The sequence below is a fragment of the Lepus europaeus genome, chromosome 5 (assembly GCF_033115175.1).
Source record: "Lepus europaeus isolate LE1 chromosome 5, mLepTim1.pri, whole genome shotgun sequence".
Classification (NCBI taxonomy): Eukaryota; Metazoa; Chordata; class Mammalia; order Lagomorpha; family Leporidae; genus Lepus; species Lepus europaeus.
The window spans coordinates 71,658,107-71,683,842 of record NC_084831.1 but is presented as its reverse complement, the minus strand read 5'-3'; the positions used below and the strand labels follow the sequence as shown (position 1 = coordinate 71,683,842).

The 25,736-nt window shown below is 36.4% G+C and overlaps 1 pseudogene; it reads left to right on the top strand.

The window, feature by feature from the left end:
• Positions 1-19,373: 19,373 nt before the first annotated feature.
• Positions 19,374-24,153, top strand: LOC133759120 (lysophospholipid acyltransferase LPCAT4-like; annotated as a pseudogene).
• The last annotated feature ends 1,583 nt before the right edge of the window (positions 24,154-25,736 follow it).

Genomic DNA, 25,736 nt, shown 5'->3' with positions numbered 1-25,736 from the left:
ATTAACTACACTTCATGGAACTAGAGGAAGAAAAAACAATTCAGCTCAAATTAAGTACAAAGAAGAAGATAGGATCAGAGCAGAAGCAAATGAAATCAAAGGCAGAAAAAAATGAAAGACTCAACAAAATTAGATTTGTGTTTTGGAAACAAGCAAAATTGCTAAAAGTTTAGCTACTGTATCTAAGACATGAGATAGAGAACTTAAATAAATATTAATCAGAAATGAAAGAGTAGATCTAGCTGACACACAGAAATACAAAGAATTATACAATTTATACTGAGAACTATACACCCACTAATTGCATAAAACAAAAAATGGATAAATTTCTGGAAAATACAACCTGCAAAAACTAAATAGAGAAAAAATAAAAATTTTAAATGGACCAATAATAAGTAAGTAGATTTTATCTATATTAAAAAGCAAATCTCCCATCAAAGTCCAGAACAGATGGTTTCACAGCACAATTCTCCCAAACATTTAAAGAAAAACTAGTAACAACTCTTCTGAAACTTTTTCAAAAATTCCAAGATGAGAAAGTTCTTCCAAACTTTTACAAGTCCAAACAAGAACACTACAAGAAATGAAAATTTCAAGCCAGTTACCTTGATGAAGCTAGATGCAAAAATCCTCAACAAAATATTATCAAATCCAATTCAACAGCATATTAAAATAATGATTTACCATTATCAAATGAAATTTATCCCCAGAATGCAAGAAGCTGGAAACCATTATGCTTAGTTAAATACCCCTTTCTAAAAACACAAATGTCATGTTTTCTCTGGTCTGTGGTAGTTAATACAGAGTACAAAAAAAAAAGTATAGGAATGAAGTGGACATCCCATGATCTGGTTGTTTTTAGTTCTGTTCATTCTCCTGTGCAGCTGTGGCCTTTCTTGTTTTTATTTGTTGAATATTATTGCTAGTGGTACATTAATCCTGTGATTATAGAATGGATGGAAATTATGTTTTTGCAAAAATTTTAAAAAGTTCAAAAAAGAAAGGAAGAGGAAGGAGAGAGGGAGGAACATATGATTATCATAGATTTGTACCTATGAAATGCATGAATGTGGAGCCCGGGCTGGGTCAAATCTGAGATATGTGAGAAGTCTAAATGACACTTTAGGAAACAAGGGCAAAAGTCACTGTGTATCATGAACTAATCTGAGACTATTCCTTGGCTGGATACCGCAACTTCCTTTCTTATGCAGCTGCAGGCTGTATCTGTTCTTGAAGGCAAATATTTTGGCCTTTTTTTTTTTTTTTTTTTTTTTTTTTTTTTTTTTTTTTCAGGCAGAGTTAGACAGTGAGAGGAAGAGAGAGAGACAGAGAGAAAGGTCTTCCTTCCATTGGTTCACTCTCCAAATGGCTGCCACGGCCGGCGCTGCACCGATCCTAAGCCAGGAGCCAGGTGCTTCTTCCCAGTCTCCCATGGGGGTGCAGGGCCCAAGCATTTGGGCCATCCTCCACTACCCTCCTGTGGCCACCTTTTCAATGCAAATCGTTCCTTCAGATTATATGAAGCACAAATATTATCTCCCTTAACAAGAAATATAGTTCCTTGAACTAATCTTGTTTTCCTAGTTCTAACTTCCAGGGTGAAGAACCATGCTGTGACTGTGGGAGTATAAAAGCCCTTGAAAAACCAATAAAATTTGACTATTGCTCTGAGAGTAGTCCCTGGCCATCCTTCGACTCTCAGGTGCAAACCTTGCTGGAAAACAACACACATACACACATGAAATCAGTTCTCTTTATATTAATAAAATTAGTAAAAGTATGATTTAGTGTATACAAACTGATAAATGTGATATATTAACAGAATGAGGGATAAACTATATGATCATTTTAATAGTACAGAAAAAACATTTGAAAAACACAATAGCTTTAATGATAAAAATTACAAGAAATTATACAAAGAGAGGATGAACCTCAACATGAGGAAATCCAGAAATGAAAAACCCACAGTTATAAACATACTCAGCAGTGAACAGTTGAAAGCTTCTCTTCAAGATCAAGAACTTGTCAAATAAACCCACTGATATCACTTCTATTCAATTTAGTACTCTAAGTCCTAGCCAGAGCAATCACATTAGAAAAAGAAATAAACACCCAAATAGAAATGGAAAAAGTGAGATTGTCTCCATTAGCTTCTATACAGAAACGAAGAATTAATCAACACACCATTGAAACTAAGAACTAAATTCAGGAAAGTTCAAGAAAAAAATTAAAATATAAAAATAGTGTTTACATACTAATAGAAAAAAGAAATTAAACAAACAATACCATTTATAATAACTACAAGAAACACAATGGTTAGGAATAAATTTAATCAATTGAGTGTAAGACATACACCAAGAACAATTTCGCTGAAAATAATTGTAGGCAGCACAAATAACTGCAATGTTCTCTCCTGTTAATGGAATAGAATAATTAGCATTGTTAATTGGGCTTCATGGCCCAAAGGAATCTATGGATTTAAAACATTTCATATTAAAATACTACTGTCATTTTTCATGAAATGTGAAAAATAATTCTAAAATTCATAAAGAAACACGAAAGACCCTGAATAGCCAAACAATCTTAAACAAAAAGAAAATAGCAGTATAATTTTGACTTCACATCCATTACAAAGATGAGGAATCAAAAGAGCATTATACCTGAATGAACAGACATTTCAACCAATGCAACAGGTTAGAGACCCAAGAAATAAACTCACATATATATATAATTGTGTGATTGATTTTCAAAAAAGGTACCAGGATTGTACAATGTCCAATCTCTTCAATAAACAGTGCTCAAAAGATTGAATATACACATGCACAAGAATGAAATCAGATGTAGCCCAATCATGTACAAAACTGAAACTGTAGAACTGCTAGAAGTGAACATAGGACAAATGCTCTAGAATCGCTATGAGGGAAGATCTCTTGTGTGTTATCCAAAAAGTCCAGCAACAAAAGCAAGCACAAACAACTTGAGACTATATCTAACTAAAAGAAAATTCTGTACAGCAAAAAAATAAAAATAATGATGGAAAGAACAACTCACTGATTGGGACAAAATATTTGCAAACCATACATCTGATAAGGGACTAATAGCCAAATAAGGAACTCAGTAACTAAATAGGAGGAAAACAACTCATTAAATATGGGCAAAGGATCTAGATAGACATATTTAAAAAAGACATGCAAATGACCAACAGATATATGAGAAAATGCGCATCATCACTAATCACTGAGGAAATAAAAATTAAAACCACAATGAGATAGTGCCTCACACCAGTTAGAATGACTATAATAAAAATGAAACAATAAGAGTTGATGATGATTTTGGGAGAAGGGAACACTTGAATGAATACTTTTGTTTGAATGTGAATCAAAATGGCCATTATGGGAAACACTATGATAGATCCTTAAAAACTAAAATTGAAGTAGCATATTATCCAGCAATCCCATTCCTGGGTATACTCAAAAGAGTTCAAATCAGAATGCCGAAGAGATTTGTGCCCTTTGATGCTCACTGCTACATTATTCACAATAACTAGAGTGTGGGAAGACATGGAAGTCTATCATCAGATGAATGGATAAAGAGCATGTGATACATAAATAGTGGGATATTATTCAGTCTTTTAAAAAAGAAGAAATCCAGTCATTTGTGACAACATAGATAAGCCTGGAGGACATTGTGTGAAGTGAAATATCAAGAAAAATAAAGACAAATATCATATGACCTCATTTATCAATGGAGCCTTACAAAATGGAATTTATAAAAGTAGAGAGCAGAATTGTAAGTACCAGAGGTTTCGAGAGAGTGATAATAGGGAAGAAATGAGTTGATAATCAAAGGTTAAAAAGATTTAGTGACATGGGGGAACAAGTTTTAGTGATCTGTTTTAAAGAAAAGTATCATTAATAATCACACATTGTATATTTCAAAATTACAAGATCATTAGATTTTAAGTATTTGTCAAAAAATATTAAGTATGTGAGGACATGAACTTACTAATTAGACTGATTTAATATTCTGCTTTGTAAAATATATAAAATATCATATAGTATCCCATAAATATATACATATATAACTATGCTCAATTAAACATAAATAAATCAATGTAAGACAATGAAATATAAATCTGTGTGTCTCTCATGAAAAGCAGAAAAACAATTTGGCAAAATTTAACATTCATTCAGGATTTTTAAAAAATTCTAGATATTTAGTAGTTTTAGGTCTTACTTTCAGTTCTTTAATTCACTTTGAGTTCATTTTTGTGTATGGTAAGAGAGAAAGATATAACTTAATTTTTCTATATATTTGGTTTTACCTGCATGGTTATTGAAAAGACTATCCTTTCTCCAATGTATGTTCTTGAGACCTTTGTAAAAAAATTAGTTGGAAATATGTACATGAATTAATTTCTTGGTTCTGTATTCTGTTCTGTTGATCTATGTGTTCGTTTTTATGCCAATAACATGCTGTTTTACTTAATACAATTTTGTAGTGTGCTATGAAATCAGGTGTTGTGATGTCTCCGACTTCTTATTTTTCTCCCCCTCAGGACCACTTTATATTCTCTGTCTTTTGTGATTTCCATCAATTTAGAATTTTTTTCTAATTCCATAGAGAATGTTTTAAGTATTTTGAAACTATAGATTTATTTAAGTAGTATGGACATTTCAACAATATTAATTTTCCTATGAACAAAGAGTGCCTTCCATTTGGGGAAGGGAGTTGTCCCCAATGATTTTTTTATCAGCATTATAATTGTCATTGTTTAGGTCTTTCACATCTTTGGTTAAATTTATTTCTAAATATTAAAAAAATCTATAGCTGTCATATTAATCCTAAAACGTGGATACCACTATGCTTTAAAATTTCTAAGAAAAAATTCATAACCTACTCAATAATCCTGAAGGAAATCAGATTACAAGTCATAAGGTGTATGCACGTACTATATATACAGATGTATAAACACTTTCAGGATGAAAAAGCTATAGGACCTAATATTTATAGGCTGCAGTCCCTTTCTTTTAAAGATGATTAAAAATTAGTAGCTGGGCACAGAGCCAGAGGCTGCAAGAGGAACCTGTAAGTAGTAAATACTAAAACTCTTGTGTAAAGAAATGCAAAAAATTCTTATTCTATAAATCTTTAATTTTACAAAAACCAAAAGTAGTCCAACTATTGTCCATTTACAGTAAAAACTGAAACAAAAACTCTGAACCTACTGTGTAAAACTTCGATTACAATATTCTTAAATCCAGTTCATATTGTTTCACTGAGTCAAGTAAGATCGAAGATCAAGGTGGAAGGGGGCACAAAATATGGCAGAGAATTTTACATTTTTTCAGGAGATGATCACAATTTCATTGACAGAGGTTAAGGTGAGGAGACCCCAGTGACTTGTGCACAATTACTGTGAATACAAAGTCCAAGTATCTCCATCTGTTAATCCCCAACTATTACCCAGACAGTTAAAATATCAGTATTTAAGTTTTACATTAGAGGACATTCCACTCTGAAAACAGGCCTGTTTTAAATACAGTTTGAATAATGGTGGGGTACTTACTGACAGAGATTTTCTTAGCAAATACTGGTTTCTTGTATTTAAAAATTTAGCAAGACAGAATTTTTAAAATCTTAATTTACAATACATTGTAAACATCAGATATTCTTAGACTCCTCAAGTATCTACTTACTTTCCTGAAGGAAGAAAACAGATGAAACACGTATGAGAGCAGAACCAGATAAATACTCTAAAATTCCAGGCGTCGTGGACCCCCCGCCCTGAGTTTGTTTCTTTGCTTGTCTTTCCCACCTGGTGGTCGTTTGTTCCTGTTGTACAGTACAGGACGGTCCAACACTGGTGACACTTTGGTGCTCCCGTCAGCCAGCTGGATCACTCCCAGATTCAGAGTTTTACATCATTTTAGCATTTCCTTTGTGTTTGTACATGTTGTGATGAGCCACTGATAGTATTTTGATTTAAAAATGAAGCATAATTACTCTGTTAGTACATTTCTAGTGTCACCAACTCATTTTTAAAATTTGAATGATGTACAGACTTCAATTTGTTTTTAATGCAATATCAATATTTGTTCATGTTTTCTAAATTCCTTTTAAAATAAAGTTAATTCTGTATGCGTTTTTCTAAAAAAAAATCTATAGCTGTCATAAATGGCATTGCTTTCTTGATTTCTCTTTCAGATAGATCATTAATGTATGAAAATGCTACTTTTTTATATGTTATGTTGATTTTGTATTCTGTGACTTTACTGAATTAGTTTAGCAGTTGTAGTAGGTTTTTGGTGGAGTGTTTACTACTGGGTATACATCAAAAAGATATGAAATCATTCTATCAAAGAGATGTCTGATACACTATGTTTACTGTAGCACTGTTCAAATTGTCATGATCTGGAAACAAGCACAGTTTCCAATATCAAATAAATGGGTTAAATATGGGGTGTATATCTACACAATGGGATATTATTCAGCCATTAAAAAGAATTAAATCCTGTAAATTGCAACAAAACGCATCAAACTGGAGGACATTATTTTAAGTGAAATAACCTAAACACAGAAATACAAAAACAACTCAAATTTCCCCCATATTTAACTTTCAGTTAAAAATATATATATAATCTGAACACAGAATAGTGATGAATACGAACTGAGAAGTGTTGGTGGTACAGATGAAAAGTGGATAATCCAAACCGAATCAGAGTTAGATCAAAGGACTAAGTTCTCAGTACTACACAGCATAGTCAGATGACGGCAGTTCACAGTAACCTAGTTTATATTTTATGAACAAAGGAAGAAAGGTGCTCCAGACTTCCAACCATAAAGTAATAGCAATGAAGGGAAAATGTTGATTGACTTGATTTGACCACTACACATTGTATATATCTATTGAAATATCACACTGTAGCCCATTTAAATAAGTATAATTTTTAGCAATATTTTTAAACAACAAACTAAGAATAGAAGGAAACTTCCTACTGGAAAGTCTAATAACATCATAACACTTTAAATGAAATATTAAGCCTTTTCCCTTAAGACAGGAAACAAGGCCAATCTATGCATTATCATGAGTTCCATTCAGCATTGTAAGCAATGTCTTAGCTAAAGTAAAAATATTTTAAAAGACATAGATAGTAAAATTGTCATTATTTAAAAATATCATGACTATGTATGTAGGGATCTAGAGAAAATGACTAAGATTAATAAGTGACTTGTTAAAGGTCACAGGGTTCAAAATAAATTTATAAAAATCAATTATATCGGCCGGCGCCGCGGCTCACTAGGCTAATCCTCCACCTTGCGGCGCCGGCACACCGGGTTCTAGTCCCGGTCGGGGCACCGATCCTGTCCCGGTTGCCCCTCTTCCAGGCCAGCTCTCTGCTGTGGCCAGGGAGTGCAGTGGAGGATGGCCCAAGTTCTTGGGCCCTGTACCCCATGGGAGACCAGGAGAAGCACATGGCTCCTGCCATCGGATCAGCGCGGTGCGCTGGCCGCAGCGCGCCTACCGCGGCAGCCATTGGAGGGTGAACCAATGGCAAAAAGGAAGACCCCTCTCTGTCTCTCTCTCTCACTGTCCACTCTGCCTGTCAAAAAAAAAAAATCAATTATATCTACTAGCAGTAATAATTAATGCTATTAAAGGTAACATCAAAATACTAGTTATTACAAATAAATCATGAAAAATTTGTCAATTTTTTATATTAAAAACAAGAAAATCTTTCCAAAAGAAATTAATGAAGATCTTCACAAAGAGAGATATTTATCATGATTATGGTTTGGGAGACTCAATATTGTTAAGATGTTCATTCTTGCTAAATTTCCCCACAAGTTCAGCATGACCCCTAACAAAATGCCAGTATATTTCCAGCAGAATTTAGTAAGAGTATTCTAAAATTCAGATAAAATGCAAACTCGAGTATTTAAAATTGTGTTAAAAATTGAGCAGAGTTGAAGTTGCACAAACTGATTTCAGAATTTGAATATAGCTATCATCACTGAGACAATGAGATATCAGTGTAAGAGAGGCTAAGTGTGTTCAATAAACAGAAGAAAAATCCACAAATAAAGCCACAAATTCCTTACCAATTGCTTAGTAAACAGAGGGAAAAATGTGTTTTTTCTTTTATTTTTCTGAGAGATGTTGAAGAAACAACTGATTATTCACATAGGAAATAAGAAACTAAATCCCTATTCCACATTATGTACAAAAATTAATTTGAGATAAGTTGTCACATGCCTGAATTGAAAATCCAGAACCATACAAATGCTAAAAAAACTGGAACTCTAATTTCTTCATAGGCTTAGAATGAGAAATTATTTATTGTTAAAGATACCAAAATATATATAAATCTTAAAACAAGCAAAAGGGATTATTTTGAATATGTCTACCCATGCAAAAATTAAAATTTTAAAATTAGTAGATACGTCAGAGGCTCTGTAAAACTAACTATATAAATATAATGAATATATATGACAAAACACATATCAAGAATATACACAACTCTTAAATAATAAAATGATGATTAACTCAGTTTTTTTTAAATGGATAGTTTATTCCAGTAGATAATTCAAAAAATAAGATATTCACATGGAAACACAGGTACATTAAGAGTAACTCAACACATTTATGATCAGGAAAACACAGTTTAAAATGAAAAAAACAATAAGATTTATTTCCATAACTATTATAATGACAGGTAAATAAACAAAGTAGGATATGGAATAATTGGAATTTTCATATATTGTTGTTAAGACCACAAAATGAATTTTGGAGAACTGTTTGCCTGTTTTTCAATAAAATTAAATATTTATCTACTCTACAACCCAGTAATTCATTTCTAAGTATTAACATAAAATAAATTAAAATATGTCAACAGGAATACTTATGTACCAATATTTTAGTAATTTTGTTCATAATAACTCAAATGGGAAAATAATAACATTCTGTCAATCAACAAGAGGATTGACAAATAGTGATAGTTCCATACAATGGAATGCTACCCAACAATGTTACACAATGATCTACCAATGCATATAATAATCTCAAAAGTTTTTTTTCTTAAAACGAAAGGGCTGAAGGAGATGCAAGATGGCTGCATAGGGTGTAACCATACTATCTACCACTGCTCTGGCATATGAAAAGAACAAAGGGAGAATTTTGTTTTCACAGACTTGACTGACAGAAATTTATGGCAAAGAACTCAAAGAGGACAAAAAAATAATAATAATAATAACAGAGAAGACTCTATGGGACAGGTGGAGAGAGGACAGGGACACCACTGCAGAGAGCTGTGTGGCTCAGTCATCTGCTGCTGTGAGCCACCATCATACCATGACAAGGTAGGAAGAACTCACTGCATGCCCTGCCACTTGCAATTTTAGCTGAGAGGGAATTCCACAGTCACCCACTGAGCTTTACTTCAGCCTGCAAAGCTGACTGGGGTCTGAGCAATCGCCAAGCTTGGAGCAGGAAAGATGATCTGCTTCTTTCCCTTCCCCACTCCTGCAGAGCACCATACTCAGCAGCAAAATTCAGGCAACACTCTTCTGTTCCGCTCCTACCATATCAGAATCAGCATCAGGAGGAGATGCCATCTTCTTAAAAGAAAAATGAGAGGAGATTTTAGCAGCCAGTGTCACTGGTGATATTGCCTGAGGAAGAACCCTTTGGACCAAATGGACTTCCAGTTTGACCTGCAGCCCTAGCAGCCAGGGTACCCACCTAAACTCATGAATCCAGAGCACATTGCCTGCTTCCCATACTCCCTAAAAGGGCTCCCAGTGAATAGTGGCACCAACTTAAAAGACAAATATAGGCTGTCATGGGCTTACACAAGAGTGACTAGGGGGTTTTATATGAGAGATAAACCCCTAATCCCCACTGACTTTAAGTTTGGCTTGGAGGGTTGACAGTGGGCAGAGGGCCCACTTAAACCTGTGAGGTGTTCCACTTCCCCTCTATATCACAAGCCTCTGTACTCAAACTGCCAAGGCAGAACACAAACAGGAAGCTGGCTTTGGAAATGCCTCAGCTCTCTCCATGGGTGTAGGAGCCTCATAGGGCAGAGTAGATCCCCTGCTCCATGTAACGATGGGAATCCTGTGCATTAGAACTCTGGAAATTCTGTAACTGCACAATAGGACACGGAGTGTAGCTGGGTCTCTGGGCAACCATTGTGTCTGGCTTCAGAAGCTCAGAGTGCACTGAGGGCTTGGGGTGGGTCATCACCTAGGGTTCTGTGCTCACACTGAGTACCTCACAGATCCTTTGTGTGGTTCTTGCAAATGTGTGACTGAAGTGTGTAGCCACTGGGAGCTTGCCCTGGGCATTGATCACCTTGGCAGAGTGGAGTGACGCAGAGACCGCAGCAGCCAACATGATCATACTCTCCCCACTACTGAGAATAGAGGAGATTTACAATGCCCAAAATGGATATTGCCCAAGTCATTTGTTCCATCCCCAAGCACTGATAGGAGCTCCCTGACTCCAACTACAGAAACACAGTTTAAAGATAAAATACACCAGAGGAGAAAACCAACAAGTAGTTCCACAAATGCCTAAAAATAAATGTAGCAACATGAAAAATATAAACAAGGAAGACAACATGATTCTCCCAAAGGAACACAACAACACTTCAATATTAGAATGTAAAGGCACAGAGATTGATGTAATGCCTGAAAAGGAATTCAAAAGAATGATCACAGGATTACTCAGAAGCAATGAGGAGCAAATTCTTGAGTATAAGAAATCTATACACTGTTATTTAATGCTATACCTAGTACTCCAACAGTATTTTTTCACTTTGTGTTGCTATGTGGGGGCAAACTGTTGAAATCTTTACTTAAGATATACTAAACTGATCTTCTGTATACAAAGAGAATTGAAAATGAATCTTGATGTGAATGGAAGGGGAGAGGGAGCGGGAAAGGGGAGGGTTGCAGGTGGCAGGGAAGTTATGGGGGGGAAGCCATTGTATTCCATAAGCTGTACTTTGGAAATTTATATTCATTAAATAAAAGTTAAAAAAAAAAAAGAAATCTATACATGACCTGGATGAAAAAGGTTCCTATGAGGTAGAGATACTGCAAAGAAATCAAGCTGGAATATTAGAATTGAAGAATTCAATATTTGAAATAAAAAATACAGTGAAAGCCTTAACAACAGAGTTGCTTAGGCAGAAGAAAAAATATACGAGCTAGAATACAAATTTTGAAAATATGGCAGACCAAAAAAATAAAAAAGAATAGATTAGAAAAATTAAAAGCAGTGTTTGAGACTTATGAGATACTATCAAACAACTCAACATAAGGGTCTTAGAATTTCCTACAGTGTGGAAAGAGAGAATGGATTAGAAGGCCTAGTCAGTGAAATAACAGAAAACTTCCCTAATTTGAACAAAAAAATGGGGGAGCATCCACATACGGGAAGCACATAAAATTCCTAATAGATAAGATATTCACCATGAAAATTATAGTCAAATTTTCAGCAGTAAAACAAAACAAAACAAAAAAAAAAGGTTCTAAAATGTGAATGACAGAATTGCCAGATACCTTCAGAGTATTTCCAATTAGAATGACAGTTGATTTCTCATCAGAAATACTATAAGCTAGGAGAGAATGGAGAGACACAGCCCAAGTCTTAAAAAAAAAAAAAAAGCTGTCAACCCATAATATTTTACCTTATAAAGCTTTCATTTATGAATGAAGGTAAAATAAAGACCTTCCATAACAAACAGAAATTGAAATTGTCACCACTCATCCAACCTCACAAATGATGCTTAAGGATGTGCTACACACAGAAACACAGAAAGGTAGCTTTCATTATGAAAGAATGTGAAAGCAGGAAATCTCCCAATAAAATTATAACAAAAATCCAAAGCAAACAGTAGGAATATTTATGGAAAAATGGTAGGGCCAAGTTGTTACTTATCAATAATAATATTGGATGAAAATGGCATAAATTTTCTAATTAAAAGATGCAGACTGGTGGAATGGATTAAAAACCAAGGCCTACCTAATTGTTGCATGCAAGAAATACATCTCACCAACAAAGATACACACAGACTGAAAGAAAGAGGAGGGAGAACAACATCACATGCTAATTGAGAGCAAAACAGAGCAAGACTAGTCATCCTGATATCAGAAAAAATAGACTTTAACACAAAAACTGGTAAAAGAGGCAAGGAAGGGTGCTACGTAATGATTAAGGGATTAATGCAACAGAAAGATATGACTACAGCACATGTAAATGGACCTAATACCAGGGCACCTATTTAAGGCAAATTTAATTTGTCTAAAGGGAGACATGGAGTCCAACATAATACTTGTGAGGATCAACACCTCACTTTCACAATAGATAGATCAACTATATAGAAAATCAACAAAGAAACAACAGAGCTAATCTACACTATGAATCAAATGGACATAATTGATATCTACAGAACACTTCATCCCACAGATAAAGAATACACATTCTTTTCATCAGTGCATGGAACTTCCTCTGGGTTAGACCATAGGCCAGTCCATAAAGCAAGACTCAGCACAGTAAAAAAAATTGAAATAGTACTATGTATCCTTTCAAACTACAATGGAATGGTATTGAAAATTAATAATTTAAGAAACTCCAGAAAATATGCAATCACAGGGAGACTAAAGAATATTCTCCTGAATGAACGGTGGGTCACAGAAGAAATCAAAATAGAAATAAAAAATTTCTTGTAAACAAATGAAAATGACAATACAACATATCAAAACTCACCAAAAGCAGTGTTAAGAGGGAAATTTATAGCAATCAATACCTATCTCAAGAAATTAGAAAGTCATCCAGTAATTGATCTAACAATGCATCTCAAGGACATAGAAAAACAACAAACCAAACCCAAAATTAGTATAGAAATAAATAATATTACAGAAGAAATAAACAAAACTGAAACCAAAAAACAATATGAAAGATCAATACAACAAAGAGCTCATTTTTTCAAAGCAAACAAAATTGATATACCATTGGTGCAACTAACAGAAAATGAAGAAGACCCAAAGTAATAAAATCAGAGATTAAAAAGGATTTGTTGCAACGGACATCACAGAAATAAAAGAATCATCAGGAATTCTATATGCAAGACGTCAGAAAATCTAGAATAAATGGATAAATTTCTGGATACAATTTAATGTCATAGTAACTTATTTGTAGGTCAAGTAATAGTCTGACCTCACACATATATTATTTTAAAAAATCAATAATACTAACAATTTACCAATTTCTAATGATTTGTAAGAAACTATACTAGATGGCAAAATACACAATCTCTAATTTTATGAACCACCAGTGAAGAAATAGAAGTTAGGAAAGTTAAATGCCAGAAGACTACATTCTCGTATGATGAAGCTAGAATATAAATTCAGGTCTGTCTGACTCCAAAGTCTGTCTTCTGAATTTTAATGATGTTACTGGAAATTGTTTTCATGGACCTATGGCTGCATATAACTGTGATTTATGTGGCTGAATATGATAATTACAGGAACCATAGTAGCTCAGTCAGTACTGGCTATTTTTCTTGTGATACTTAATGACTTTGCTAAATTTGCATGGGAATTTCTCAATAAAAAAGTTTGCATTTTGGCCAGTTCTAATTATTCCTTTTTGTAGATCAGCCTACAAATGGAAATAATACATATAAGCTGCCAAAAATCAGTAGAGTTCATATAATTCATAAGAACTCAAAGCAGTAATTTACTTTTTTAAAGATTTTGTTTATTTATTTGAAAGGCAGAATTACAGAGAGGCATAGGCAGAGAGAGACAGAAATATTCCATCTGCTCAATCACTCCCCAAATGGCCACAATGGAGCTGGGACAATCTAACACCAGAAGCCAAGAGCTTCTTCCAGGTCTCCCACTAGGGTGCAAGGGCACAAGCACTTGGGCCATCTTCTACTGTCTTCCCAGGCCATCGCAGAACACCTGATCAGAAGTAGAGCAGCTGGGACTCAATCTGGTGCCCTTATGAGATGCCAGCACTGCAAGTGGCGGTTATATCAGCTATGCCACAGCAGTGGCCTCAGGAATAATTTCTAAAGTCAAGAAAGTGACTGAAAATATAGTCACTTACTGTAAATTTCTAGGATAACAATGTGAATTAGAAGCCCTGAAATATTTTCAAAACCCTAAATGAGAATGTAATACATCTTATGTTCCCTACCCAGCCCAGGAACACCTTGCTTCCTGGGATTTGGAACTGGACTCTGGATGCCTTGCCTAACATTGGAAATCACTCCTGCTTACTGTGCTCTCTGGCCAAGTATTTCTGTGCTCTGCCCAGGCCCACCATAGGTCTCAGGGCTCCCACTTTTCCCATGGATACTGCCAGATTCTGAGTGCTGCTCCTAAGCTGTTGCTTGCATCTGAAAATTCTGCACCCAACTCCAGCCCAGGAACAATTCACAGACAATGGCCCAAGACAGCTTGTTCTGCTCTTACAGAACAAAGTCACTCTCACAATACAGCCACACTCTCAGACAGCTTATGTTGATTCCATCATATACACATAGCATTAGTGCAACTCTTGGAGTTCTAGATTTGGACAGTGAGTAGGAGGCTTTCAGACTATCCAGCTACTGGAGCCAGCATTGATATCACAGCTCTAGTGTCTGACAGTCTTTGTTGTAGATGTTCCCACAGAACCAGCAAATCTTGCTTCTAACACTTGAGAAGCTCTTATCCCCAGTTTCTCTCTTGGGAGACAGCGAAGGACCTCTGTAATGGATCTCAGTGATAATACAGAGCCACAGGAAGAGCCCAGATCCTGGTATGACTACCATCAACTATAGGAAATAAAGGCAAAGGGAGACTGAACTACAAAAATAAAACCACAACTAAGGATAAAGCAGCATATCAATATACAGAAGCACATCTCCAGAACAAAGCCTTCAATCAACAGGAACCACCTTCCAAACATGATAGAAACTACTGAACCCACTGTTGCATGAAACACAAGAGATATGAACCAGCACAGCCATATGACAAGCCAAAAGGAGCAATACTGTGTTAACATCAGTCTAGGAAGAATGGGAGAGCGATGAAATGCCTGAGAAGGAATTCAAGAGAATACAAAAGAGTACATATAAATAGCTCAATGAAATTAGCAAATCAGTACAGGACATGAATGAGAACTTCAGCAAAGAGATAGAGATATTGAAAAAGGAAGCAAAAAATGAGGAATGAAGAATTCAATAAGCCAAATTAAAAAAAAATACAGTGAAAAGCCTCAACATAATAGACTAGATGATGCAGAAGAAAGAACATCTGATCCAGAAGACAGAGCTTTTCAAATGTCTCAGGCCAGAAAAAATGTAGAAAACATTAAAAAGAATGAAAACTGTCTGGGATTTCTGAGATACTATCAATTGATCCAATATACAAGTTGGAGAATTCCCAAAGGAATGGAAAAAAAGAATGGTTTAAAAAAACTATTCAATGAAATAACAGCAGAAAGTTTCCCCAATTTGGAGAAATATATGCATTTAAATAGAAGAAGCTTATACATGGGGCCGGTACCATGGTTCACTTGGCTAATCTTCTGCCTGCAGCACTGGCATCCAATATGGGCCCCGGGTTCTAGTCCCGGCTGCTCCTCTTCCAGTCCGGCTCTCTGCTGTGGCCTGAGAGGGCAGTGGAAGATGGCCCAAGTGCTTGGTCCCTGCACCCTCATTGGAGACCAGGAAGAAGCACCTGGCTCCTGGCTTCGGATCAGTGCAGAAATTTGGGGGGTGAACCACAGATGGAAGACCTTTCTCTCTGTCTTTCTCTCTCACTGTCTATAACTCTACCTGCCGAAAAAAAAAAAAAAATCTAAAAAAAAAGAAGCTCATAGAATCCCAAATAAACATGATCCTCAGCACAACACACTATAATCAAACATTCAAAAGTCAAGCACAAGAGTATCCTATAATTTGCAAGAGAAAAGAATTGAGTCACTTTTAAAGGGACTCCCATCAGATTGACAGCATATTTTTCAACAGGAGAGAATGGGGAGCTATAATCCAATTATTGAAAGAAAAAAAAAAAAAACCTGCCAACCCCAAACAGTTTACCCAGTGATGTTCTCATTCATAAACAGAAGTTATTCCATGACATGACAATCAAAAATTCAAAGAATTGATCATTATCTGGCCAGCCTTAAAAAAGATACTTAAAGAAGTACTATATATAGAAACAGAGAAGGCAAACAAAATCATAAAAGAATAGGAAGGTATAAAAACTACTAGTAAAAGAACAAAAGATATTAAAAAAAATAGAAATCTGTATGGAACAATTCCAGGAACAATTAAATCAATAATAACCTTGGATGTAAGTAAATTAAATTCCACTATTTGAGGATCATTGAAAAAATTGCCTAAATGATCCTTCTCTAATTTTGATACTCTACAACAGTATTTAATCCTCACCTTAGGAAAAAGAAAAAGCAGACCACAGAAACAATAGTAATATACAACATTTAGCACTAGGTACATGGAAAATATTGAAATAGACATGGTTAAAGAAACACAATTATCACTGTGCACTAAAAACATAAAAGAACTTTTATATACTTTTAGAATGTGCAGAAGGAGAAAAGCAATTTCCAGTAATATCCAAATACATCTCAGTCATCCATGACAGGACCTTATGTCTTTTTCTCACTTATGCTTTAATATAAATCTTTGTGCAAAGTGAGAGTGTAAGAAAGAAGTTTAGTGGAACACAACCTAAGTGTTTCATTTTTGCATCTTATATTGGGGCCGAGAGAAAGTAGTAAACCAGGAGGCATTGTGATATGTGGAATTCTGTCAGCATTGTGATGATTCAGTGGATTCACAGACAACCTTGGAGAAGAGTTAAACATGTAATGTAAATAAAAATATGTTGGGGCTGGCATTATGTCATAGTGGGCTAAGCTTCCACCTGTGGCGCTGGCATTTCATATGGACTGCTCCTCTTCTGATCCAGCTTTCTGCTATGGCCTGGGAAAGTAATAGAAGATGGCCCAAGTGCTTGGGAACCACACCAGGGTGGGAGTCCTGAAATAAGTTCCTGGCTCCTGGCATCAGATCGGCACAGCTCTGGCCACTTGGCGAGTGAACCAGCAGTTGGAAGTCTTCTCTCCCCATTTCTCCCTCTCTGTGTAACTCTACCTTTCAAATAAATAGATAAATAAAATCTTTTAGAAATAATAAATAACTAATAATATGTAGTTGATATAATCTCACTTTGGCAAACACATAGCCTATAATCTAACCTATAAAAAATGATCTCTACAGATCCTAACTAAGGGATATTTAGGAAAGGAGAAATCACAATGAATTTGTAGATGTCCATTGACTCTAATTCTTTACTAATTTATTAGAATCACTTTGATTTCCACTGAAAGCATCTTTCAGTATGAGCATGTATATATATTTTAAAATTAGAATGTAAATTAATATTATGAGGTCCTTGTCCAAACTGAGGAAAATGTGAATTAACCAATTACATTGCACTGTGGGAATATATTTCACTAACAGATGTAAAAATGTCATATTTGCACTAAGGATAGTTTTATAATGCTGAAGACCTTATTCCATAAGAAAAAAGCATGCTGCTAAAAGCAAATAAAGTCACTCAGATGAATAATTTCCAATCAAATTATTCATTCTCAAATTTGAAACAATAGAGTCAAACATTTTAGAAACTTGAGTTATATGATCTGTTATGGACTTAATGCTTGTAATCTTCCAAACTATACATGTTGAAGCCCTAATCCCCCGTTTTGTGAGGAATCTTTGAAGATTTCAAGAGCTGTTGTTGTGTTGTAGAGGTGTAAACCACTGCCTTTGATGCTGGCCTCCCATATGAGTGCAGCAAAAGATGGCCCAACTGCTTGGGTCCCTGCCCCAAAATGCTGGAGAACTGTATGGAGATCTTGGCCTCTGGCTTCGGCCTTAACAGTCCCAGACACTGCAGCCACCTGGGGAGTGAAACAGCAGATAGATCTCTCTCTCTCTCTCTCTCTCTTTCTCTCTCTCTCTCTCTCTAACTTCTCTATAACTGTCTTTCAAATAAATAAAATAAATCTTTTTAAATATTAAAAATAAGTCCTCATAGAAAATGGAAGAGTAGAAAAGCTCTTCCCCTGTCCTCTACATGCTCTTCCCAAAAAGAGCGTGTGGTATCAAGTCATATCCCTCTGGATTCTAGGTACAACTACAACTTATCAATAAGGAGTTTCACAGAGAATAAATCAGACAACTGACTTGTAAAATCTGACCTGTTCATGTACCACATTGACCTTAACTCACCACACAAGGCAAACAGTGTCATAAGAAGGTATTCCAAGACATTCAAATCTGCCCTTTATCTTAATTGGATATTAAACAACTGGTAACTATTCACTTAAAAAGTGGTACTTATTGAACACCAGGAAAAGCTAGGAACAGTAATGAATATTGGGATTCAGTAGTAAATGAATCATAACATTTCCTGCCCCTTCTCTCATGTAGTCTACCTTCTTGAGGGTCAACTAGATAGTAAGCAGATAAAAAAAATAGATGATAGATAGATAGATAGATAGATAGATAGATAGACAGATAGGAGTATTATGTTTGAGGATGGCGTCTCTATTTAAATAATTAAGGTCATATGATTGTAGCCCTTATCTGATAGGCTGGAGTCTTTATTAGAAGAGACATCAGAGGAATCTCTCTCTCTCTCTCTCTCTCTCTCTCTCTCTCTCTCTCTCTCTTTCTATCTCCACACTCTGCACTGTCTTCCTCGTTTTCTCATTCTGATGCTAAGGAAAGGCCTCTGAGGGTGCAGTGAGAACGTAGGCATCCAGAAGCCAAGAAAGGGGCCCTCACCAAAAACCAGATTTCTGGACTTTGATTGTAGACTTCCCAGCCTCGAGAACTGTGAGAAAATAAATTTCTGTCATTGTCATTTAAGCCACCAGTGTGTGTTATTTTGTTCCAGCAGCCCATGCAAACAGATCCTCTCCATTTCAGGGTGCTACAGAATTAAATGTAGAAAACATTGTGGTTTCCTAAGGAAAATTAAAAGATATTGCTTGTGGATGTAGATCTTTTAAAAACATGTTTATTGTTTTTATTTAGTCAGGTTAATTATGAATGTAAGATTTCATAAAAAAGATGTTCAAACAATTGCAACTTAGCATGAAAATATCTCTTCAAATTAGATGTCTGTATATGTAGTCTTATCTTTAACTAAATGGATCATTTCACTATGTCAACATATTTTCCATTGTAAATATTTTCTCTTCATTGTGAACGATTATTTGGTGCAAATGAAAGCTAAGGGACTGTCTTGAACAGCTAAAAACATCTATGTCTGAGCGAGATTTCAGGTAGTAACAATTTTCTTTTGTATTAGAAGCCAGTACTTTGTGGCAGAACTTAGGAGAAATATTGGTAATGTTATAGAAGCACAAAACCTGGATCTTCCCACCTGATTTACATGTTCCAAGCAAATCACTGACATCAGAATAAGAGAATGAAGTAGGTATGTATTGTAAAGCTCAGAGCAAGGAGCCAGGTTTTATTTCCTAATTCCTAAGTTCCTTGAGGTGTAAAGTATAAAGGTGCCAATAGATTGAATTTGAGGTTGAGAGCTATACGTTCAGCTCATGTCTAGGTCCTTATTGGTCTGCAATACACAAGGTCCTTCTTTGATTGGTCAGCAAGTTTGCATTCTTTAGATCAATTTTGATGATGGAAAAGTGGAAATCAGTCAGGTTGTAGACACTCCTTGCTCATAACCTGAGATTTTTGGGAAGAAAAACCCAGAATAAAACTGAGCATCAAAATAATATCTATAAAGGAAAGAAATATCTTCACAATTTCTGTAATCAGAGACCCTGTAGGGTTAGCTTCAGAACTCCCTCAATCCAGTGATTTAATTTTTGTAAGAGATTGATTTGCAATCATAAACGTAGGACAATAAAACTTTTCACTAAATGAGGGATACTGGGAGCTATGTAGGACCTGATAGCATCTGCTTCTGCATCAAAGATACTGTGGAGGGGCTCATTTTCACTAAGTGTTTATTCCTTATGTACAAATCTGCAAGTGTCCTCTTAATTACGAAGTAATTTCCCATAAAAATTTCAAAGAACTGTGTGAAATATACCTTACTTAAATGATAACTAATTTTTAGTGTAAAGTGTCTTTAGAAAATCCACAATAGAGTTATGTTATTTTAATTAACTATATTGATTTGAATCAAGTTGGATATCTTGTTTCTTCAAACAAAACTGTAGAGTGAGGACAAGACATTTTATCAAGTATCACAGTAACTATACTGTACTTTTCATCTGATAAAAGCCCACCTTAATCAAATATTTAGTTTTTATTACTAAACTCAGGAGGTACTCACTTTAAGTTCAAAAGTGAGTTAATGCAAGGAGAGATCAAGTGCATGTCATCTAGTTTGCCATAATTTCCTTCTGTTTATGCCCATTTTTGTCAATATGAGTTTGTACCTGTTTCTTACACAAGAGGAGTCTCTAGAAGCTTCTGTGATGCTACATAACAAATCATAAAGACCTACATATCTATCACACAATTATTATCAAATGCTCCCATGTCAAAAATTGTCCAACTCCTTAATAAAATGAGGTAATTCATAAGATGTCATAAAAGTTCCAAGGAGAAATAAAAGTACCAGAAATTCTTATGGAATAAACATAGAAACAAATTTACGAATAACATCAAACTGTTTTTTTTTTTTTCTTTCCATGAGAGTACTAACAGGATGGGGAGTAAGAGAAATCAGCTGAATCTCTGCCTGACACAATTTATTTACGTGCTTATTGACAAATATTATTTCTCACTGCTAACAGTTATCTACAACTGGAAGAGTTACAAAATAGCCCAAGGGCAATGTAAACCTAGAATCAGTAACCCAGACAGACATGACAGTTCACAATACATTTTTCCATTGCAGATGTCTAGTTATTTTGTGTTGGTTGTTTTTTCCTAATTTTCTAACAATGGTCTTCTATTGATATTGTCAACCTAGTTGGAAAAAACTGACATTTACTTGCAGCTGGTTCGGATTGCAATTCAGGAAAATACATTTAAGAAGACTTTGTGTCAAGATTGGAATTAGCACAGAGACAGGGAAGCCAAGAGGGAGGTTCAGCCACTTAGGAGTAGTTTCTGATATATCCTGGCCAGCAATTTATGGGTTTGTTTCCTCTTGCTCTAGATATTAACAGACCCCTTGTTTAGATTAGATTCATAGGAAACCAAGGCTGATCTAGATTGACCTATAGCTCATTATATACTTATTATATTATCATGTTAATGACACACCTACCAATCGTCATAACCCAAAACATTGATCATAAAAGAAAAAAGGGACAGGAGCCAGACGTCAATAAATTTCCAACCACTTCCAGGAAAACCAGGAATATTTCTCCCCTTTGTTAGAATGTACCTTCCCTTTGACTAAACAACCCAAATAATGTAACACATGGCTCAAAGACAGAGCTGCTGCTCTCTGAGTGAGCCTGCACTCTGACTATGGAGTATGCACTTTTGCTTTCTGAATAAAATGCTTACTGTATACTACTCATTATTCTATGACTAGTTCCTAAACTCTTTCTTGAGGCAAAGCCTAGAACCAGAGTGGCAGGCAACATTTGCTGCCTGGAACCAGGATAATCAAGAGTCATATTGTCTTTTAAGAAAGGGATTGAGTATTGTTCCAACCTCTAGGTAATTTAGAGGTGCAGAAGGTGTTACAAAAGTTTAACAAGAACTAATGAATTGCAGTTTGACCATGTTCAAATGTTTAGCTCTGGATGTCCGATACCTGATTCACCAATGGTCTTCCAACTCCATTTAAGTGCTCAGAATCAATGCTACTCCAAGTTTATGTTCTTGACACCATGTGTATTTAGCTGCAAAGGTTAACTAGACTCTATAGATGCAAGTAATTGTAGGAATAACTACAGCACCATCTGAGACTAGCCAGTGTTTGAAAGAAAGCTATCATGATGGTAAATTCAACTGTAAACTTTTTGTTTGTTGTTTAGGCAGAAGTACCCTTGTTCAGATAGCACCCAAACTATCACAGACATCACAAAAGTCCAGGAGAACAGATTAGTTAAGTACATAATGTCTAGACTGTGTAGAGAAAGCTTGCTCCTCATTGGAAAATTATGATTGTCTGGAGCATATGCTTTCAGGTTGTCTAATTCATATTCTGTGTGAGATGCTTAATAAAATAAATCTTGTCAATTGACATGCAAATGATCCCTATGAAGAGACCATCTCCCTACCCATGGGAAAGCTGGTTTGGACTCCATTTGTACATTGATTTTAGCATTCCATAATTCAATTATGGTTGTGATTCTTTGACTTCACCTCTGAATAGCTTGTAGTATCTTACCAGCTTCCTCATTAATAAATTAAATAAGATCTTTAATGTGCACTCATTTTTACATCTGTATGAAAATCATGATTCTATTTTCCTCTGCAAATTATTCTTCAACAATAACAAACTGAGTGTTTGTATTTCTCAAATGCCAAGTTACCATACAAGGGGGTAGGCATCTTGAATCTTCTGAATTGCCAACATAAAACAATGTTTTAACAATAGTCAAAATATATGATATTCTGCCACATCCATTTCTGGTAAGCCTAAGAAATCAGTACTCTCTCTAAAAACAAGAAAGTTTCATTGGACACTATCCAGGGAGGATGATGTAAGACTTTTACTCTTAAATCAAACATCATAAGATATCTAGATATCTGTACAACTCACTAATCCTGCAGCTAAGGATAATTTACTATGTGCCCTGCCTCATTCAATGAAGAATTTTAGCTTATAAATAAGAAGAAATATATTTGCCTTGGATTTCTAAGGAAAGAAAAACATACATGAAAAAAGTTCATTATTCTAAAAAGAATGATTTATAAAATGAAAATTCAGGAAGGCAGTGGGCAAAAGGAGGTCCAGATTTGGGGAATGGCTCTGGAAACAGCCTACCAGGGTGGCTTAGGGGAGGAAGAGACGCAGGGAACCTGCTAGCTGACGCTGACGAGTCCAGGAGTCAGAGAAAAAATGATAAAAGAATGCAGCATGCCCAGGTGTCCCTTGAGGTCTGCCCCAGACCCCTGCACTTTGTGCCTCTGGCTAAGCCCGAGCACTAACCTCTGCTTGGGGTGGGGGTGGGGAGTTGGAAATGGGATTCAAGAGCTTTCATCGCGGGGGTGCCCGTGCAGCGTGTCCTCATCCGCTACCCCAACGGTCTGGACACCACCAGCTGGGCGTGGAGGGGCCCTGTAGTACTGAGAGTCCTCTGGCTCACAGCCTCTCAGCCCTGCAGCATCGTGGATGTGGAGTTCCTCCCTGTGAATCATCCCAGCCCAGAGGAGAGCAGGGACCCCACCCTCTATGCTAACAATGTCCAGAGGTTCATGTCACAGGGCCTGGGCATTCCAGCAACCAAGTGTGAGTTTGTAGAAGCTTGCCTGTGATTGTAGTGAGCCGGCTGAGGGTGGCCTTGGAGCCGTAGCTCTGGGAACTGGGAAAGGTGCTTCGGAAGGCTGGGCTGTCCCCAGGCTGTGTGGACACTGAGCAGAGCCAGGCCGGAGTCGAATGATCAGCCAGGGAGAGTGTGCCAGACAGCTACGGCTCTCTGATCCTCAGACGGTGGCTGGTACCTTTAGCTACTTCTAGCAGGATGCCCAGGGTTTGGTGGACTTCTGCGATGTGGTGCTCACACTAGCAGCTCTAGATGGGGGCAGGAGCCTGGAGGAGCTGACCCACCTGCTTGGCCTTTGAGCTCTGTTGAGGAGTAGGCAGAGGGGCCTGGCTGCCTGCTGTACAAAGACGGATTTAGCACCATCCTGTACCTGCTGCTGGGTTCACCCCACCCTACTGCCATGACTTTGCATGCTGAGCTGTGCCAGGCAGGACCCAGCCAAGGCCTCTCCCTCTGTCAGTTCCAGAACTTCTCTCTCCATGACCCATGGGAAGCTGTTCAGCACCTACCTGCACCTCCCACACACCCAGATAAAGCATGCCTCCTCCCCAGGCACCCCTACTGCTCTGGCCAATGGCACTGTATAGCCGCCCAATAAAAAGGGTGACTGAGCACTTCAGCCCCCTACCCTGCTTTCTGCAGCTTGCCAGGGGCCTACCTATGCCTCAAACCCAACTCTGCTCCTGTTTGATTTTTGTTATTACTTTTTGTTTGAAGTTGATTTTAATTTTTTGTTTGTTTGGGTTTTTTTGTAAGAAACTATTTTATATATAAATATAAATCCATATATATCTATAAAAAGGAAGCTCAAAAAATAAAATGAAATGAAAATTCAGAAGAATAAATAATTATATAACAATACATTGATTACCTTTCAATTCCAGCTTATTTCTTATTGTTAAAAAGTCAATAGCTGGCCGTGAGTCTGTTCCAATCTCCGGCTAAGGAGGCATCTGCTGGGACCCCGGAGCAGGCTCGCGGCAACTCCTGCCCAGTCTGCCCTCGCGCGGAGCCCCGTTCTCTGGGAACTCACTTCCCCGGGACTGTTAGGACCGCCACTAGCCCTAGTCTGTGATAGGACTAAGAGTCAAAGGGATCACATAAACAAGACTAGTGTCTGAAAATACTAACATATAGAATAAAAAAAAAGAGAGAGAACGATCCAACATGGGAAGCAAGATACACAGCAGACTCATAGAATGGCAGACGTCCTAAACAGCACTCTGGCCTCAGAATCAGCCCTTAAGGCATTAGGATCTGGCTGAAAAACCCATGAGAGTATTTCAGGCATGGAAAGCCAAGACACTCTGGGGAAAAAAAAAAAAAAACACCTAAATGAAAGATCTCCGTGAGTGAGATCCCAGTGGAAAGAACAGGTCATCAAAGAGGGAGGTACCTTTCACTAAAGGGAGGAGAGAACTTCCACTTTGACTATGACCTTGTCTAAATATGATCAGAGTCGGCAAACTCAAAAGGCTTCCATAGCCTTGGCAACTCATGACTAGAGCCTAGGGAGATTACTGACGGCTTAAACAAGAGTTTCAATTTGTTAAGTCAACAACAGGAGTCACTGTGCACTTACACTTCATGTAGGATCTCTGTCCTTAATGTGCGGTACAGTGTGATTTAATACGATAACTAGTACTCAAACAGTATTTTTCACTTTGTGTTTCTGTGTGGGTGCAGACTGTTGAAATATTTTCTTAATATATACTAAACTGATCTTCTGTATATAAAGAGAATTGAAAAATGAATCTTGATGTGAATGGAAGGGGAGAGGGAGCGGGAGATGGAAGGGGTGCAGGTGGGAGGGAAGTTATGGGGGTGAAGCCATTGTAATCCATAAGCTGTACTTTGGAAATTATATTCATTAAATAAAAGTTAAAAATAGTCAATAGCTGTATATGATAATTGAGATTTTTAAAAGATGGGGTATATAAATACAAGTTTCAAACACAATCAGAGGAATATTGACTACTTGATACAGCTAAATGATTGTTTCTTCAGAGAATTCCTTCATTGTTCATAATTGTTTCCTATTTTAATTTGCCTTGCCTCCAGGACTTTAAAGAATTACATTATCTAATTACACTTCTGAAAAGAATAATACATCAGGTTCTTTACACATCAGTGTGCTTGCATTAATCAGATCCCATACCAATAAATGCTCAAAAAAATTCAACAATATTTAGCT